Raw genomic sequence first — 13727 nt, 5'->3', positions numbered from 1 at the left:
ATTTCTTGCACAAGTAAATGTATCTTCATGAAAAAATCTATTATAGTATGTAATTTAAAACTTTCCTTTTTTATGTTTTAGCTTCAATTTTTTATTTATTTTATTGTCGTTTTGACTTTTCGAGTGAGTACTGACTATTTGTGCATTATTGTTGTTTGTGTGTGTAGGAGGTCTTCGATGATGTCAGATTTAGATTGCATTATCCTCCATGTGTAGCTCTATTGTGGAGCCTAGATACTACAAACATGGCCCACATTGATAGATTAGGTCTCACTTCTTTATGCCGGATCCCACCAATGCTGGTGAATCATAGCTTGTTGATAGCTTTTGTGGAGCATTTCCATTCAAAGATGAACACCTTCCACCCACCCTAGGGATAGATGACCATCACCCTTGAGGACATCTATAAGATTCTATGAATACCCTTTCATGAGCCAAGAGTGGTCTATGACACGGTATCCCTGGAAGGTAGAGAGGCATTATGTGCCATCTTCTAGAGACAGCTAGTGATAGGATGAGCAACCACTTGGGATGAGCTCATTCATACATATAGAGAGACACATAGGTTGGCTTTAGTTTTGACTATATTCATCAATTGATTCCTGATGCGAGATAGAGGATAACATGGGTTAGATTGCAGATGGGGGGTCATGCTATAGCATATGCTTGATTCTCTTGAGTGATTTGGATGGGGTCAGGGCATGCTGGCACATATATTCTATGAGATGCATGAGATTGTGTATCATGAGCGGAAGAGCATCACTGAAAATGTTTATGTTCTTCAGATCTGGGCATGGGAGCACCTGCCTATTACATGACCCATTTTTAAGGATGCTTGCAAGCCTACAGAGCCATTCATATGTAGATACTGGGGGCAAATTACCTAGGTAGGCCTAGGTAAGATGAATCATTGGAAGACCCATCTTGATGACCTAGTCTCCATTATATGGTGGCTTTAACAAGAGGCAAAGGATTGGGATAGTGCTCCCAAAGAGCTAGGTTAGATCTTCTACTCATGGCCACTAGTGGGCAGGACCACACAGATCATTGAGAGGTTCACTATCACGTAGGTGTGGAGGTAGTATGAGCAGCCATAGGATGTCTCCCAGGAGTATTGGGCCTATGTGAGGGTAGCTCGGGACCTAACATGAGGATGGTTGGCAAGACTAGATGCTAGGCAATCTATGATTGATGTGCATAACCTAGTTGCAACATAGTGGGATTACCTTCTGGAGGTATCAGATGCAAGGGTGACACCAAAATATCATGTGTATCTTATCAGTCACCCCTTCCCAGACTTCATAGATCCCCTGGGGGGAGCAATACAAGCTCCCTAGTAGGCACTAGTACAGGGGCCTGTATAGCAATAGTAGCCACCACAACAACCATAGCCATAGGGTGCACCATAGGTGAGATAGAGGGTTGGATAGGTATAGATCTCCCCACATCAGATGCGGTTAGATCCAGGTGTAGGAGGCAGTGGATGAAGGAGCAAGCATCCATAGATCCAACACCTAAGATGCTCGACAAGGAGATGTAGGAGCAACCTACTAAAGGACCTCAGGATGCACTACAACAATAAATAGAGTGGATCTGTGAGGCATTTCAATAGATTAGAGAGCTATAGATATAGGTGGTAGTGAGAGATGAATTGATCGCCAAGTAGGATCAAGAGATCTAGAGATTGCGAGAGCAGGTTTAGGTAGATGAGCAGAGGGAAAAGATGCCCCAAGACAAGGTGAGATTGTAGATGGCCTGAGCATCCTATTACTTTGCAGCTTACTCTACAGTTGTGCTCGATGAGCCTCAGTAGGTTCCTCACTTGTCACTGTATGCACGAGACTCCAGAGGTGCACACCTTCTAGCTAGACTAGAGATGTCGCCTTCTCCTCCTCCTCCTACTAGAGGTGATGGTGCGGGTCAAAGCTAGTCACATTATATGTTAGCACCAATTTTAATTTTGGCTATGTATTGATTAGTGTGTCCATTGTTAGTGTCTTTTCCTTTGATGTACATGAGATGTTTATATGATGATTATGATATGTGAAATGCGATGCAATGGATGCATGTTTGATGTGATGTGACTTGATTATGTAATGTAAATGGCATGAGTGTATGAATATAATGCATATGGAAATGAATTGACATCTCATGAAGTGTTGTATGTTTTTTCTTGATAGCGACAAGTATCCCCTCAAGGAGCATGTGAATACAAACCAAAGAACCAAATACTTGTGAAGCTATGGAGAAAATACTTGTGAAGCTATGGAGAATCTTGATACATTTGAAGAGATCCACAATCCCTCATCACGTAGGATGGAAACAAAGTTTGTAATTGAATCTTGTGCTTATGCAAGTTAAGTATATAATGCAACACTATGTTAAATGCAACCCTAGGTTTGGTTATCAAATCTTGACAATTTATCATCACTAAGCATAGGAAAAATTGCATATGTCATACAATTCCCACTGATAGTGCAATCATGGGAATATGAATAGGACATATGTTATAGGTTTGTTGGGATTAAATGTAAGCATTCAAGGCACAAGAAGCTAGAATGACTAGAACATTTGTCCCTTTTATTGTAGCAAGTTAACATAAGCATCAAAACATAAATGTTAGGATGACCAAAATGTTGCTTGCATGGAAGACATACCAAACACATAAAAGATCTATCTTAGGCTAAGTACTTAGTATTTATTCTATCCACAATGACCCTTGCATTCATAACCTAAGACAAAAGTGTGCTAGATATACTCACAGTTACCCATACGTTCACTTAACAAGATGAGTATTGGTATGTACTGTAGCATGAAGAGTTCACTCTAGCAAACAAGGAGAAGAACCAATGTTAGCAATGTATCCATATAAAAGGAGTCAAGGTACACCCAATCATCCAATACAAGATGAAGGCTCTTACAGTGGACACCCCTCTTATAAGAATATGTCAACTTATTGAAACTAAACCACAAATAGAAAGAAAAGAAAAGATCATGTTGGTGTTTGAAAACGCTACCATTTTCCAATTACCTTGATGAGAACAAAACACATCTAGGGGCAGCTAACTCCCAATTTCAACATGCCCATTCAGACACTAGGCCAAATATAAGGCTAGACCCTTCTTCTTCCTCAGGCTCTGCAAAACCTAGGTGGGTGGACCTATAGATTGTTTATATGGTACTAGTTATCAAAGCATGTACACTGAATCTAATATGAAGCAGATAAAACCCTTATTTCTCCTAATAACTCATGAAACAACATCAATCTATAGTAGCTAAATGCAGATCTAGGAATCTCATAAGCTAAGTGAGGGCATCACATTTAGACTCTTCAACATGAAAGGGAAAAGTGTTTGATTGTTGATGTTGATGTTCAACAGATCCTCAAATATGCAGAAGTATAACAAGTGATCCTATAACTGATCAGTGCCTAATGCATTGGGCAATTCCATGAATTCAAAACATACATCTATGACATCAGGACATATTTTGTATACCCAGAAATCAAATCTATCTAATCACCTTGTGATTCAGACATCAATGTGCATTCAGATCTCATTCTCATAAAATATCTTTCTCAAGTAACCAACAACCTTGTTAAACATATCAAGCATTTACTTGGCCCTTTGGTCCAACAGAAAAATACATCAAACATACAACCTGGAAGGGATGCAAATGGGTCTCATATCTTTGTTCCAAAACCACATAAGACTTACAGATTGCCGAAACAAGAGACAAGAACCAGAATGAAACTAGTGAAACTATTGCTCATATGTATTCATTTCCTTGAAACAATACACCCAAACGCATGAAATCAAAACATGAAAACAACCTAACATCTCATAAATATCTGTATTATCTTTACACTTGCTTTTCACATGAGAGAAATATGCTGAAGAATGAAGGTGGAAACACAGATCTGGATCCAACAAAGTGGTCCCATAGAAGGACTGAAGATTTCCAACCCATGATGGTCTCTCAGTCACAAAAAACTGGAACCCTTACAATGGAAGAAAGAAAGAATAATATAGGATGAAGATTAATTCTCAGATTGAATCTGCAATCAATAGGTGTCTAGTTAAAATTCAATCTTCTGCAACTAAACAATTTCTCTCTTCAACTGAAAATCAAATCCCATGATTATGGCTCTCAAAGGCATAAAATATCTCAAAATGTAATCATGAAAGGATGTAACTGATTATGGAGTTAAAATGAATTCACCATAAAAGTAAAAATTAGTTATAATGTGGCTTTCAGAATGCAATGTAACCTTTTATGCTTGTTTTCTCCACAATTGAGCTTTACTAAGCCTTCAAAACTGCCCTATAACTGATTTAGATGCTCAATAATCAAATCTACACTTTCTATTACCAATGCCCCTGGAATCACAAATTGACCTATATCATGGACTGATGAAATCTTCTATAGAAACAAACCCCAGAATCAAAAAATTCAGGTTCTCACAATTTCGGTGGTATATGATAAGGCATACTTTGCTTTTCGGAAACACCCAGAATCCCCATTTGAAAATCGTCCTCTGGCTAGGAAACTAAGGTCTGCAACTGAATACTTTCAAAAGAAAATTTAAATATTCTAAAGTTTGAACTTTAGAATAAAAGGCCTTCTGATTTAAAATTCTTTTATTGCACGTATATTTTGAAAAATAATTAAAATTATTTATCATAGTTTTCAATTTTCTGCCCTAGCCTTCCAATCTGTGGTCAACCCTCCATTTGACTAGTGCTATGTGTCAATCATTGATTGGTTGACCTCTCAAATTTAGTGCCATGTCATCACCTCAGCAGGCCCGCTGCCACTTGTCAAATTTTTGCATGCCCGCATTTTTTATCTTCATTGCATCTCTGTTTTGTGAGGATGCGCCCATCATCAAATCATGACACGTGTCACGATCTAGTTGATCCCCACCTAAACTACTTTGCAATGCCACTTCATCACATGCGGGATCCCCCACCATGTGTCGATCAGGGGCATTCTCACATTATTTAACTTGTGAGCAACTTCTTCTTGCAGAATGGAGCCATCCGTCTATCTTGCCATGTCTATGCATCTGCTGCGATCTCCAGTTTGGGTGCCAACTCATCACAGGTGCACTTTTGATTAAAAATTTACCTTTCCATGTGTTGACATCATACACATTTAGGTCAGGGCCCACCATGCAGGCTTGGCCTTTCAAAGGCTCGTGTCTTTTTCAAGACACAAAGCTTTCACAAAGATTTGCATTTAAACTTTAAAATTTCCTCTTGCACAAGAAATGTGGGATAACTATTTTATGGGTTTTTGCCTTGTGACTGTGATTTATCCCAACACAGGGTATGTGGCTCTTTTAGCATATGGCATCTTATTCTTTTCTATCTTTGACTACATGGGCTGTATTTTAAAAGATGCCTCTACATTGTCTAATGTGGGACTCCTCTTTCATTGGCAGATTCCCTTTAAAAACTACGACTTTTTCTTGATGTGATCATTCTTTGTTTTTTCTTTAAAACCTTTGACCTGCATTTTTCAGCTTCCTTTGGCCACGTGAAACTTTTCTATTCGCTGATGTGGGTCACTATTCTTGGCATAACACATTGGAGTCTCTTTGGACTTTGCTTGCGCAGATTGTTCTTGGTATGGGATGGGCATAGTTTGAAGACACCTCCTTCTCACGCATTCTTCTCTATTCCTTCTTAATCGTGGGCTCATTCCTCTACCTCCTGAAGACATCCCCTTGCACTTTCTACTTGCTCAATTTCTTGTTGAAACGTGGATCATGCATTGAAACTGTGTCTTTCCTTTTTTTTTTTGTAGATTTGTCTTCTGGTCTTGAGGCACTGCTTGAGGATGCGGCACTGCCATTGAATGCAGATGATCTTGGGCCATTTGATGAAGCAGTGCAGATCCTTCTTGGGTGGTAGCACTCCTCCAATTCCAAACTACTTGGGGCGCTTCTCAAACAAAGGATTGACCACTTTGGCCACCTTCTTCTTCGCAGGCACTATTGGCTTCACTCCTCTCTTTGGTGCCATTATTTGTCGAACTGTCGATCCTCCTTGTTTATTCATTACAATTGTTATGTAGTTCTATTCATAAAAAAAGTAATGTACTTTGAGATCTTTGCCACTTCACAAAGACCTTCCCTCACAAGAGACTTTCGTGTTCTTCACAAAAGATATGCTGGTGTGGCATCATCTTGCATAAATTTCTCATCTCTACAGGAAGTTTATCAAAAAGTTTTAAAGCTAACAATAGTGCATCTAGATTTCCAATTAGAGGGTCCTTTTTGTAACCATTCCTTTACAAGCGGAGCCTCCAATATTACAGTTAAAAACACTTTTTAAGGCACCCTATCAACCAAATCCAAAATAATGGCAACAAATGGTTCATGCATAAAACACATCTTCTTTGCTAGTTCAAGGACATGTTGGGTGACATCATCAGTTATTTTAGAGCCCTCAATGATTTCAATGGAGGAAACCTCTATTATAATCAACTGTCCAGTTCTCATTAAAATACACATTCTCCATTTGAAGCAATATCCTTCACATTTTATCAATCTGGAGAAAACAATCGGACCCCAAAGTGGGTCTGGCTAAAAAAAATTCATTTCTAAACACTTGAATCTTATAATAGGCCCATTCAACACCTCATATTGATTAGAAACAAGTTTGATCAATAATCTATCATTGAAAACCCATTTTAACTCTCTTTTCCAAACTGTGAATTTGGTGCTAGGAGGTCCTTAGATTGGCCTTAAAAATTGACCAAATCACCTGATCGAGCTTTGGAAATTGGCATACTGATTCTCTGTTCCACACACTTTTACCCCGTCGAATCTCATCTTATGATGAATTCAGAGTCAAAAGATATTCTCCGTCAAAGTTTCCTTCTCAGAATTACCTGCAAGTAAACAAATCAGAAAACAACAAACTGGGTTTGGATTTGGCTTTAAAAACTACACATATGGGCACTTGGGGATCTAGAAACTAGGGCATTGGTACTCTGTCATGAGGTGAGTATATATTTGGGATTTGGGCTTATGAGGAATAACAAGATGTAAATGGAAATCAGTCAAAGTGAGCTACTTGGATTTGCAGATTGAAACAAATGGCAGAAAGTGATTTTTTGCGAATGGAATTGACCTAGAAAAGTGTGCAAATAGATTCATCATGACTTACAAATTGGTACACTTGAATTATTTTTAGAGTACAACAGAAGGGTACAATCCATTTGATCTAGACAATCACGGATCTCAAGTTATAATGTCTCAAATAGGGGTCTTGACAAATCTGTAAATGCTGACACCAGTAAAAAGATAAAAATTCCATTTGGAATCGTGTTTGAGAACCGATCAACCTGATTCATCAAGAGCTGAAACTTGAAACATAACAAGTCTCTGACATCTACAATGCAACACAAAAATAATTTCAACATTCCGATCAACTGGTCAAAAGTTATGATGGGTCAAATAGGGCTTCCTAGAAATGTGTGCAATGTGTTTCAGCATGAAAACATTAAATGACCAACTTTGAAGGATTCAAAACCTAGTTAAACGAATTTAAAATGACTCAAAATCTGAAACATTGGCTCTTAGGTATGGACACTAGACACTCCCAAAGTGGTGAATCATGACACAATTCTGGGTGCGAGATATTCAATAGCAAACACATCTTCCTATCACTATTTGACACTTAGGTGAAAATGCAAAAATGACACCAGCTCAAAACAGGACTTCACGAAATGGATGAAAATGTCAATTTAGCTTCATGAAATAAATAGATAGGCTGAATGCAAGGTGATAGAAGTATTGAACACCTCTGGGGCTTGACAGGTATAGCTAGGTACAATCTTATCTAAAAGCATTTATAAGGCTCAATTTTTCAATGGTGCTCAAAATTGACCATGCAATTTTTAGCGCCAACAAATCATGCCCCCAGTTATTACTTCTCTAATAAAAAATGACATCATCAAGTTTCTCAAGGAGACATGATGAAAGCAAAAGTGAAACAAACAAAGAAAACGCTTAGCATATCCAAACAAGTATGTGATTTTGAGTTCAATGTTTGTCATGATTGATGGCAAGTGTCAATGTCTAAAATATGGATGAAAGAAATCTCTTCAATGGGGTGACAACAGTAAGAAAATTTAGTTAGAATGACTAGTGACTAAGGTTAAGGAGGAATCTTCAAGGTGAAGAACTAAAAGAGGACTGAGCGATAGTAGAAAGACACAACCAAAATGACTGGTGATTGATGCAAAAGAGATCTTCAAAATAAGAATCTTGAAACATGACTTGAGCAATAGTAGGTAGATATAGCTAAAACAACTGGTGACTATTGCAAAAAAGATTCTCTAATGATAATCTTGACAAAGAGTGACACTAGCAACAATAGGTAGACATAGCCAAAATGGCTGGTGATTGTCAAAAATGAGATTCTATGAGGAGAATCTTGAGAATATGGTCATTGGCAATAGTAGGCAGATATAGTGAGGATCACTAGTGATTGTCACAAAAGAAATTATGTGACACTAAAGGGGAATGCCCCTAAGTTTTAAAAAGACTCAATCCATGGATACATGAGTAGAAAATGGAAAAAGCAGGAAAGAAACTATACAAATAGCCAAAAGATGTGTTGCAAGATGGAGTAGCAGGAACAAGAGGTGCATGTTTACCAGGTTCTCACCTTCTTTTGAGAACTTCTCTTTTTTCTACTACCATGATGCCTATTTCTAGGTTTTCACCAATGGCACTTTTCTTGTTTTTCAATTTTTTTGTATTTTTGTATTTTTCTCTTTTTTTGTATTTTTTGGATTTTTCAATTTTTTTGGTGTTACCAAGGCACCTATTGCTAGGTTTTCACTAGGGTAACAATTTTTTTTAGGACTTTTTCTAAATTTTAGGATTTCTTGTAGGACATATAGGTATGTACAAAGAGCTTCTAAGATTAGATCAACTATAAAACTGCTTCAGGTGGAGAGTGTTAATAGGTTCCTTGAGCACTTCTCCCTCGGTTGTAGAAAGTTGGTAAGTGTCGGATCCATATACTATAGTGATGATGTAAGGACCAAGAAAATTTGGTTCAAACTTTCCTTTTTGGACTCATTGTTGTTGATTCTTAGGGTTGTCTCTTAGGACGAGATCACCTAGTTGGAATTCACGTGCCCTAACTTTTTGATTGTAGCTTCTTGACATTCATTGCTGATAAGCTCACAGATAATCACATGCCACTTGTCAACATTCATCTAGTAATACTAGTTCTTGAAGCTAAGCTGTCCTGTAATCGTCATCAGTAATAAGGCCTTTCATAGAGATTCTCAAGGTAGGAATCTCAACCTCTATTGGGAGCACAACATCCACTCCATAAACTAGAGCAAAGGGTGGCATACCTATTGGAGTCCTAATGCTTGTCCTATATGCCCACAAGGTTAGATTAATTTGGAGGTGTTAGTCTCTCCTAGATTTGTTGACTATGTAATGAAGGATCTTGAGGATTGAATTACTGGATGCCTTAGCCTGGCCATCACCTTGGGGGTAATAGATAGAAAACCAATGTTGTTTGATTTTGAATTGTTTGCATAGTTCCTTGAGGTCTTTATTTTTGAATTATCCTCCATTATCATTAATGATTGAGGAAAATACATAATACCTACAGATGATATAGTTTGTAATAAAAAGAGCTAAAGTTTTAACGTTTTCTATTATGAGAGGTATTGCCTCTACCCACTTTATGAAATAGTTTTTAGCTCTGATAATGAACTTATGTCCATTAGAAGAGGTTGGGTGAATCTAACCCACCAAGTTGAAGGCCCATTGTTAAAATGGCCACATTGTAGTAGAGAGAATTAGCTCTCTAGCTACAGTGTGGGTCAGATTCCCATGGAGTTGACACTGCTTGCAAGACCTAGCATACTTGATAGCTTCTTGCTCCATTTTAGGCCAATAGTAAACAACTCTAAGGAGTTTTCAAGCTACTATCAAGCTATTTGAGTGGAATCTGCAAATGTCCTCATGAAAGTAAATTAATGCATGTTTAGACCTTTTAGGTTCTAAATACCTAAGGAGTGTTTTGTTGAGATCTCTCCTATACAAGTCATCAATAATAATGACATATTGTGAAGCATTACAGATAAGGTAACATTTCTCATTTTGGGTTAGACCTTATGGAATGGTTTGATTATAGAGATAGGAATAGATGTGATGGTAGCAAGATTAGTCTTGTCCTACAATAGAATAGATCAACCTAGAAATAGGGGTGTTGTAGGATGGGTAGTGTAACGCTTCCACCAAGAAGTCATGTCGTAGATCATTTTCAGGCTTCTATATCAAAGAGGCTAATGTGGCCATAACATCAACCATTTTATTATCTACTCATGGAATTTTCTGGAAGGTGATGTGTGCAAAATACTTCTTCAAGTCATCAACCATGAGTTTGTAAGGAATTAATTTCCCATCCTTTGTTTGTTACACATCATTAAATTGGTTGATTACGAGCTGAGAGTCTCCAAAAATGTCTAACAATCCACTCTCCATTTAGCTACAATCTTCATGCCATTAATCAAAGCTTCATATTTAGAAATTTTGTTTGTACAAGGAAACAAAATCTTATATGCTTTGGGCAATGAATATCTCTGCAACATTATGAAGAGTAATCTAGCACCAGATCCTTGTTGTGTAAAGGACCCATTGAAGAACATGACCCACATTTGGTTTGTGAGTGTCAGAATTGACTCATTAGGGAAATCAATGTTCATTGGTAGGAGACTCTGAATAGGTGCATCTTCTAACTAATCTGTAATTGCCTATCCCTTGATAGCTTTTCTTTCAACATATTGGATGTCGAGTGTGTTGAGTAACATGACCCATCTTGCTAATCTTTTAATTAAGAGCTGCCTTACTGAGTAAGTACTTTAGTAGATTTATTTTAGCCATGAGCCATGTAGTGTGGGCAAGCATGTAGTGTCTCAACTTCTGGGAAGAAAAGACAACTACCAAGCAAGCTTTCTCAATGATATTGTAGTTCCTCTCATAAGAGTTCAGTGTGCAAATCAAGTAGTAAATAGCTCTCTCCTTGTTATCATTGTCCTCTTGAGCTAATAGAATTCTAACAGATTTTTCAGTTGCTGAATGTACAAAATCAAAGACTTCCCATAGATAGGAGGCATCAAAATTGGTGGATTGGCAAGATATTGTTTGATCTGTGTTAATATTTTCTCACAATCCTTACCCTAATTAAATTTCACACCCTTGTGTAAGGTCTTTGTGAAGAGTTGTGATCTATTCACCAATTATGAGATGAACCTAAAAATAGATCAAAGTTTTCCTTGTAGACCTCTCATCTGGCTAATGTTTTGAGGTGGAGGCATATCCATAATTGCTTGAACTTTCTCTGGATCCACCTCTATTCCTTTTGTAGAAACAATGTATACTAGCAACTTTCCTGATGTGACACCAAATGTACATTTCTTAGGATTGAGCTGAAGGCTGAATTTTTCAATGTGATCTAGGATGGGTCCCAAATCTTGTTGATGAGTATTGTGTTTTGAGCTTTTGACCAAGGTATCATATACATAGTCTTCCATGGTCTTATGCATCATGTCATGGAAGATTGTAGTTACTTCTCTCTAATAGGTCGCACCAGCATTTTTCAAACTGAATGGCATTATGTTCTAGAAAAAGGTTCCCCATGCACATGTAAAATTAGTTTTCTCCTAATCTTCTAGGGCAATTTTTATCTAATTGTAACTAGACAAACCATCCATTAGTGAGTACATCTCATAGCCTATTGTCATGTCCACTATCATATCAATGTTTGGAAGTGGAAAATCATCCTTTGGACATGCTAAGTTGAGATCACAAAAGTCAGTACAAACTCTCATAGATTTATCATGCTTGGAGACTAGGACAATATTGGATATCCATCGGCATAATCAATTGCATGAATGAAACCAACTTTCAAAAGCTTCTCTAGTTTTTCTTTGACGAGCAATGCAACGTGAGGATGCATTTTTAGAATTTTCTTTTTAACTGGTTTGATGCCTTGTGTGATGGATAAGTGATGCATGATAAGATCAAGATCCATTCCTAGCATGTTAGAATATGTCCAAGCAAAATTTATCTTCTTTTCTTGGAAGAAAGCAATGAACTCTTCCTTTTCTTCAAAAGATAGTGACTATGCCAGATGTATCATATAAGGATGTTCTTATATACATAGGTTAATTGGTTATGTTAGCTCTATCAAAACTGATGATCTCTCTAGGAAGTGACTTGGAAGTGCATCAAATATATCATCCATGACCACCTTAGAGAGGTTTTCACCCTTGGATACATCCTTTTTTTTTACTTTTTTGGGTTCCAACACTACCACAATGTGGTTTTCACCATCAAACCTTTTTTCATTTTTTCTTTTTAATTGTATGACTAAGATATTTTATGTTGGCTTCAATCATGTTCATGTTATGTTCACTGGTGGAAGATGTTATAAGTTCAAAAAAATTTAGGTAGTAGGCAAGAGCATAGTCATTTTGGAACATGGGGAATTCACTAGATGCATGAGGGTTCCAGTCTATAAGTTAAGGATGTGTGAGTGAAAGAGTAGTGATGGGTTCGATTGTGTTCATGGTATAGTCATTAAGTGCCTTGACCAATAATTTGATATCTATGGTGACTTCATCCACAAGTGTGTTTGAATGCCTCTAAGTACTAACATCAACAATTGACAACTCTATGACACAAGTTGGATCAAACCCATCCAACCTAACCCTAGACATTTCACCCACTTCGATTTGGTTTTCATAGACATGAACTTGGTAAATTTCTTTATTAGTAGTCACTTCTAAAAGAGAGTCAAACTTGTACTCCTTATAATTAGTGCTACATGGCGAGAGACTATAGAAATCCCCAATAGTGATAGGGACATACTCGTCTTCATCATCTGGGTTCTTACATAAGTACTCAATATGCAATGACTAACTAGACTCTCCCTTTTTTGAATGAGCTCTAGGTTTATTAGTATTGTCCTCAAAAGCATCACTAGTATAATCCATAGTGCTAACACGTGGGACAAAGTCATTTGGCTCAACAAAGAATTTAGCAAGATCACAAGGGATAGGATAAGGATAGGGATCCTCATCATCAGATTGTTCCTCTTGAGTATCTGACTCAGCTTGTGACTCATTTCCAAATGAATTCTCAGGTTTTGGTATGAATTTGTTAGCCCCCAAATGGAAAGGAGCCTTCTTAAAGCCTAGACTAGTTGTATTGTTGTTTCTTTGAACTATTGTTTTGATAGGATCAATTAGGCCATTATTATTGCACTCAATAGGGCTAGTTCCCTTGTAGCCAAAACACTTCATGAGTCTAAGACCAGGCCCATTTTTCCTAGAAGTGATCTCTCAAGCTTGTTCTGTTAAGTCTACTAGAGTCTTTTCTTAGTAAATCCATGCAACAATGGCTCTATTTTCACTTTCATCCTCTAGGGGAACTGTAGCCTTGAAAAAAGTTCCATTATACTTGGTTTGAGGTGTTAGCACAAATGGCTTCTTTGCCTCTGAGGATCTTCTATAATGACGAGGGGACTCTAGAAGAGATATTAATGATAGCACTCGTTCAATATTCTACTCTCCCATACCAATGTCTTTCAGTTTGAATGACCACTAAATTTTTTTTATCTTGTTGTCATGATAATTGGTGGATTCCCTATTAGCAAGGATGAAATTTTTAGCAGCTT

Source organism: Cupressus sempervirens, chromosome 3 (assembly GCF_028749045.1).
Source record: "Cupressus sempervirens isolate cs-2001-9-10 chromosome 3, ASM2874904v1, whole genome shotgun sequence".
Classification (NCBI taxonomy): Eukaryota; Viridiplantae; Streptophyta; class Pinopsida; order Cupressales; family Cupressaceae; genus Cupressus; species Cupressus sempervirens.
The sequence above is the reverse complement of the archived record's forward strand: the minus strand, read 5'-3'. Positions refer to the sequence as shown.